Below are 7,856 nucleotides of genomic sequence, written 5' to 3' on the forward strand. Positions count from 1 at the left end.
TGCGTCAGATAGAAGAATGCGTTATACCTGAGAATTTATGTAAACAGCCGATAGGTTGCTCTGACCGCAACGTCAATGAGTTGTACTATCGGGCTGGGGGTACGAATAAATCTCGAAAGAGAAGTACCCGGGAAGCGGACTCTCACTGTCCGTGTATCAAAATTATCAGGGCAGTATTATAAGCGTGTAGCTGCCCCAAGACCGCTCCACAGAGGTTCTCGATATTTGAGAGGATCTCCACTGAAGCATCAAAAGCCCAAATCAAGGCGTTTTCGCAAAAGACGATCGGTTGTTCGAGATGACGAACTCCCAACAATTACTATCAATGTGGTCGATAAGGGAAAGTCTCCGATTAGTTCAAATAGCTCCAACCCTAATTTTTCTCCAAAAGAGAAGTTAGTTTGGGAATAACCCAATGAATATCTCAGCTTCAGCTAGAAGCCCTGTTGGACATAATGATTACCAGGGAGTCCGTGAAGGAATTCGTTCTGATGACGAACTCTCAGATTCTTATTCTGTAATTGCCTCTGACAATATAACGTCTAGCATAGGACAAGCTCGGGAAGTGTTCATGATCAACACCGAGCAAATAGCCAAAATCATTGAGGATGCTCTAGCCAAGCAGAAAGAAGCATTCAAAAATAAAATAAAAATGGCTATGCAGGAGATGAGACAAATGCACGACCAACAAATCCGAGCTTTGTCGAATCAGCTAGGTGAGTCCAGCCGTCGCAGTACTGCTAACCAAGCAGGTAGCGATTCAGATATGGATGAACACAACGCTGGGGGTGGTCCCACTAAAAATAACGATGCTGGGGGTGGAACCACCAATGATGATAACACTGGGGTTGGCCGCATTATTCCTCTCGAAAATTGTCCAAAATAGGATATAGATGAGAACGAAAAGATGAAGGACCTCGAGAGCAAAATTAACGCTTTAATGTCTGCTCAAGAGGTAAAGAAGACCGGCATTCCGTGTCCTTACCCGAAAGAGTGGGATTCGATCCCGTATCCGGTGAAGTTCAACCTGATCAACTTCACACCGTTCGACGGGAAGGGCTCGCCCACTCAGCATCTAATCTACTTCAAGTCCCACTTGGGCATGATTTTTGGTAACGAGCCCTTGATGGTGCGGTCATTCGTTGGCACTCTTCGTGGGCCTGCCTTTGATTAGTACCGCCGTCTCAAGCCCGGAAGCATCAACAGCTGGGAAGACCTGGAGAGCATGTTCCTCGCTTATTTTTTCGATGATGACGCCGAAGTGTCGATCAGGACACTCTTCGATGAGAAACAAAAAGATGGAGAGTCAGTGGATACCTTCATCAAACGCTTCCGCAATCAGGTAATGAACTGCAAGGATCCCGTCACGGAGGAATTCGTCTTGCAAACCTGTCATAACAACTTGTCCATTAACATCTTAGATGTTATGGGAGTAGAACCGCTCAATACCTGGAAAGAGTTGAAGGTGCGCAGAGAGAAGGCCGAACGCTTTCTCAGAAGGAGGAAGGTCGAAAGAAGCCAACCGATGGCTAACCCTCTGAATCCGAGTCTCATTTCCAATGATGAAGGGAAGGCACCTACGACGGTTATTGATGTTAATCAGACGTCGCAACAGCAGCCCCGAAGACTGCAGAAGACTTCGGATTCGAGACTTCAAAAAGAGTACTCATTCAAGGATGAAGACGTTCCAACCATCTTCGAGACCCTTCTTGAAAACAACAAGAAAAAGAGTACTCATTCAAGGATGAAGACGTTCCAACCATCTTCGAGACCCTTCTTGAAAACAACAAGATCAAGCTGCCACCCATCACGAATACCCTTCTTGAAAACAACAAGATCAAGCTGCCACCCATCACGAATCAGGAGGAAGCTGACAATACTACGGATCCAAAGTACTGCGCGTACCACAGAAGGATCCTTCATCCCACCAAAGCTTGCTTTACTTTAAAGAATAACATCCAGACCTTAGTTGAAGCTGGCGTCATAACGTTAGCCAAATGAGAATGGCAACACTCCGAAGAGTATATGAGTATAAACTGCTTCTCAATCCTCCAACAGGTATATGAGGTTAAACTGCTCCCTGATACTCCAATAGGTATATGAGTCTAAACTGTTTCCTACCATTGACAGGAAGTTCCTGGAGAATTTTTACATGTAATATTCTTAAGGATAACATGGTCATGTAACTTACTATGATGTTAGACCCAGTTTCGCGAAGGAAGCTGGGGGTGGATGATTCATGTAACAGGAAGTTCCCGGAAGAATTTTTACATGTAATTTTCTTAGGGATAACCCGATCACTACAAATAAAGTGATAAACACTAAACCCACCGTGATTTCCGAATTTTCCCTCACAAAACTCTCATTGGTGTTTGACGACTCATAGTCTTCCACCACAAAATCCCCCACCGATCAGACTAATTGACGGTGGGACCACCAAAATTCCTTTCGGTTGAATCCACTCAAACTTCTATGTGTTTGTGCACTCAACATTCCCATTATTAAATTCCGGACATAATGCTTGGAATTTTGATCTGTCAATCTTTGACGAATTGTCAAACCCCTTCGTGTTAAGTCCTTATCACTTGACACTAAGAACCCTTACTGAGTGATTAATACAAGTCAACACTCCTACTATGATTTGTACTCCCACTCTCACTGTTTACCTAGTCAAACCTTTTTACAGTTAGGACCACAACCAAAATCTCCTCTCGATTCCTCCAATGAACGAGAGATCCACAAATCGAGCGATCAAACCTTCCTACAGTTAGGATCGTCTCAAACATCCCACTCGGTCAAACCTTCCTACAGTTAGGGCCAAAACCAAAATTCTCTATCGATTTCTCCAATGAATGAGAGGTCCACTTTCAAATCAAGTGATCAAACCTTCCTATAGTTAGGGTCATCTCAAACTCCCGCTTGGTCAAACCTTCCTACAGTTAGGACCAAAACCACAATTCACTCTCGATAAACGAGAAATTTATCTTTAGTTCGGTAATCAAACCTTCCGACAGTTAGGGTTATCCGAATCTTTTCGATTCTCGGAGTGGAGATCTCACTCTTAGTTTCACCTTTCTAGATTCTGGGGGTGGAGATCCCACCTCGAGTCTCCTTTTCAACTAGAGATAGAATATAAAATTCTTTATCTTCAGTGTTAGGAGATAGAATATAAAATTCTTTATCTTCAGTGTTAGGAGATAGAATATAAAATTCTTCCTCTCCCATTTCGGGTTCGTCTTTGTCCCAAGAGAAGACATCACTTTTTTCAACTCCCAAAATCCGTGCCTCACAGGTACGGAGAATTTTATCCCGAATCCTGAGCAGGGATAAGTCAACACCTGACACGTGTTGCCGGTTTAGTCTTTCACCGATTGAAGAAGACACCAGAATTCCAGTCTGGGAAATTTTATCCCGAATCCTGAGCAGGGATAAGTCAACACCTGACACGTGTTGCTGGTTTAGTCTTTCACCGATTGAAGAAGACATCAGAATTCCAGTCTGGGGAATTTTATCCCGAAGCCTAAGAAGGGATAAGTCAGCGCCTAACACGTGTTGCCGGTTAGTCCTTAACAGTAAAAAAAAGGGACAAAAGCTCACATATTCGATATTATGGCAGGTTGTTATTCATAACACCAAAATTCGTGCTTCACACGCACGGAGAATTTTATCCTGAATCCTAAGTAGGGATAAGTCAACGCCTAACACGCATTGCCGGTTTAGTCTTTCTCCGATTGAAGAAGACACCAGAATTCCAGTCTGGGGACTTTTATCCTGAAGCCTAAGTAGGAATACGTCAGCGTCTAACACACGTTGTCGGGTAGCCTATTCTCGTAACAATGGCGAAGTCTACGTATTCGAAGTCATAGCATCAAGTCTAAGGGAGTTCATTCCTTTAGCACAACGTCACATGCGGAACAGACTTTAAACAATCCGCATGTAAGCCCGATTCAAACAGTAATCGGTAAGAGCACGTCAAATCCGTTGAGGGCTGAGGATTTGCCAAAAATCCTAGGTCAACGTCTGATACACGTCGCTGTTTAGTCTTTTCACGAGAGAAAGATGAAGTCTACATATTCAACATCGTAGCGCTAAAAGGGTTAACTCTTCTGGCTTAACGTCACATGCGGAACGGACTTAAACAATCCGCATGCTAGCCCGACTCAAACGGTAGTCGGTAAAGGCTCATCAAACCCGTTGATGGCTGAGGGTTTACCAAAAATCCTATATATACAAAAGTCATTAATGCACCAGCTTTATTAACTGGTCTCGTGACTCAAGCATTCAACAAACTTAGGAATAAGATCCATATCTGCAGACGAATCAGCTTTAACAGCTGGTCCTGCAGCCCCAACTGTTGGGACCGCCATGCTCCAATATCTTAAGAGCTTAAACTGTGTATACTCTAGCAGAGTACGAGTATAAACTATGTTAACGATGATTAATCCAAAACCCTAGGTCAACGCCGGTCAACGCGTTGTGATAAAAAGTTAACGTATGGCGATCTGAAACCCTAAGTCAGCATGATGCGATGGAGATAGTCAGTTCTAAGTCAACTCAATGACACGAGCCAAACTCAACTCATCAGTTTTAGACTCGAGACTCCGACGACGGCCAGGCGATAAACACAGCGCCGGAAGGACTTCAGCTATTCGTCAAAGCATCGAATAGACTGAAAATTGAAGGAGCCAAGAGTTGAAGCTAATTAAAAGTCCTTTACACCGATCGAAGGCTGGACCAATCACATCCAAAGTATTCTAGCCTCTTCTATAAAAGAAACGAGTCTGAAATGCTTTGGAGGGGGTATCTGTAGGCATCGAAAATTACCTATAGGTCTCCACGAATAGCTCAGCGCTAAGAAAAGACGATGAACGTCACTATCCGGCTCACAGAATCTTGATTGACATCGACGAATGCTTAAAGTGGATCGACGGACTACGTGAAGTAACAGAGTTTCAGAATAATGAGGATACGAACTGATCGGGAGCCCCGCGTTGCTTACAAAAGGTGAAACGACGCTCCTATCCCATCTTAATCCACAATGATCTAATCATCAGAGCTTATAAAACTCCTCGTCAGCTTTCCGACGTACTTTGAATCACTCAAATCCGAGTTCGGATGAAGAAATTACGGCGGAAACGGACAAGTGTACGAAAAAAGGGTCTCAGTCTGAGTTGAGACACCCCGAGGTGTCTCGGCACAAGCGAGATACCCCAAGGTGTCTCGGCCAAGGCCGAGACACCGAGACACCCAGGGGTGTCTCCAGGCCCAAAAATGAGCCGTTATATAGTTTTAACTGATCAGACTTCCTTAGAGCCTATAAATACAGCCCCGGGAACCTCATTTTTTCAGAGCTGGAATTCTCGAGCGTTGGCGAAGCTCTGCTAGATTGAAGATCAAAAGTGCACGAATTTTAGAGAGGAGGAGGAGTAGAGACCTGATCGAGTTCGTCGGCATAAAGAAGAGGAGCTCGTCAGAACTGCAGTTCCCGGGTCCGTTCCTTAAGATTATCCCATTGCGATAATCTTAAGAAGAGCAATTATCTCGCCGTTGCCGAGATAAGCGCTACGGTTTCTTGATTCCTTCGCGAATCAACGAAGCTCTGCCCGACTTTTTTAGCAATCAGATCTGATCAGCGGTGGTACACGGATATTAACGTCCCCGTCACAGGCCAAGATCCCACGCAAGCAGCGGGCGATAAACACCCATTGCGTTTGTTTGAAGAGAGTTGTATTTTTTTTATTTTTTTCATTGTGTAAGAAAGTCTTATAAAAAGACTAATTTTATTTTGAATCTGTAACCGATAAACGTGTAATAGATTCAGCAATGAAGAAATCAACTTTCACCGCAAACAGCTTCGTGGTGAAATGTTTCAGTCAGAAGTAAGGTGTTGACTATGAAGAAATTTTTTCTTCTGTTGTAAAGATGTCTTATATTCGTGTTATTCTTGGTCTTATTGCTTCTCAAGACCTTAAAGTTGAGCAGTTAGATGTAAAGATAACATTCCTCCATGGTGATTTGACAGAAAAAAAATATATATGGAGTAGCCAGAGGGTTTCAAGGTAAAGGGCAAAGAACACTTGGTTTACAAATTGAAGAAGAGCTTGTACGGACTCAAGCAGGCACCGCGACAATGATATAAAAAGTTTGATTCTTTTATGCTTGACCATGTGTACGAAAGAATATCTCCAGATCATTGTGTTTATGTTCAAAAGTTCCCGGATGATGATTTTATTGTTCTCTCTATATGTTAATGATATGCTTATTGTTGAAAAAGATAGGTCTAAAATTGATAGGTTAAAGAAAGAGCTGAGCAAGTCCTTTGACATGAAGGACTTAGGAGCAACACAACATATATTGGTAATGAAGATTTCTCGAGACAATAGTGCGAGAAAGTTGTGTCTATCACAAGAAAGATACATTGAGCGTGTTTTGAAGATGTTCAATATGTTGAACTCTAAGCCAACCGGTACACCACTAGCAGCTCATTTTAAGCTAAATACACAACAAAGCCCTTCAAGTGAGAAGGAGAAGGGGGAGATGAAGAGCATTCCATTTGCCTCGGCCGTCGGAAGTTTGATGTACTCCATGGTTTGTACAAGACCCGACATAACACATGCAGTTAGAGTGGTAAGTCGTTTTCTTGCCAATCCTGGTAAAGAACATTAGGAAGCAGTAAAATGGATACGAAGATATCTTAGAGGAATCTCTAAATATTCTTTATGTTTTGGAGATGAAAAACCTATATTGGAAGGCTACACTGATTCTGATATGGCATGTGACTTGGATAAAAGAAAGTCCACAGCAGGATACTTATTTACCTTTGCAAGGGGAGCCGTATCATGACAATCAAAGCTAAAAAAGTGTATCGCTCTATCCACCATAGAAGCTGAGTATATAGCTGCTACAGAAGCCATCAAGGAGCTCTTGTGGATGAAAAATTTTCTGAAGGAGCTATCTCTCAAGCAAGAGAAGTACACTATATACTGTGACAGTCAGAGCGTCATCGACTTGAGTAAAAATGCTATCTATCATTCAAGGACAAAACATATCGACGTACTCTTTCATTGGATCCGTGATGCTTTGGAGAATCGTCTTATGCACATTAAGAAGATTGATACAAGCCAAAATCCGTCTGACATGATGACGAAGCCTCTATCAAAAGAGAAGCATAACTTCTGCAGAAGAAAGGCATGTACGATTACTGTTTGAAAGCTTTCTCCTCCTGAGGATAGAGGGGGATATTGATAGGAACGGGGGTACATCCCCATGATGAATTAATATGGATTTAATCCATGGAGATTTTGTGGTTGGCTACATGCATGCATTGATAGATTGTCTTTCCCCATGCATTAAAAAAAAGGGCTAGTCTTTAGACTTCCCTAACCCCATGTAATGAATGTGGTGTACTCAAGAGGCATATCATCCTTATAAATAGAGGGGAGATGGTGAATGTTGAAAACAAGAAGTAAGAAGAAGAACCACATGCAAATCTGTACTTCTCAAGTGAATTTGAGAGAAAGTTGTAATCCTCAAGTGAGTTTAAGAGAAAGTGATCCTCAAGTTAAGTTATACCAACTTAAGAGAAGACGTTTTGTAAGCTTTCATTTGATTAGAGTGGAAACAACGAAGAAGGGGCGAGTGAGGACGTATGCTCAATTTGAGCTGAAGCTCAGTAAATCTTATGTGTGCAATCTATCTATTTCTCTTTGTATTTTTTTTTCTATTTTTTCTCATCTCATCACAAAGACGGGAAATGTCTTATTGTACTGTTAATTTCCTAACAATATACTGATCATCAATATAAATCATAAAACAAAACATTTGGCCTATAAACAATACAAAAAACAATAATTTAG

Source organism: Asparagus officinalis, chromosome 4 (assembly GCF_001876935.1).
Source record: "Asparagus officinalis chromosome 4, Aspof.V1, whole genome shotgun sequence".
Lineage (NCBI taxonomy): Eukaryota > Viridiplantae > Streptophyta > Magnoliopsida > Asparagales > Asparagaceae > Asparagus > Asparagus officinalis.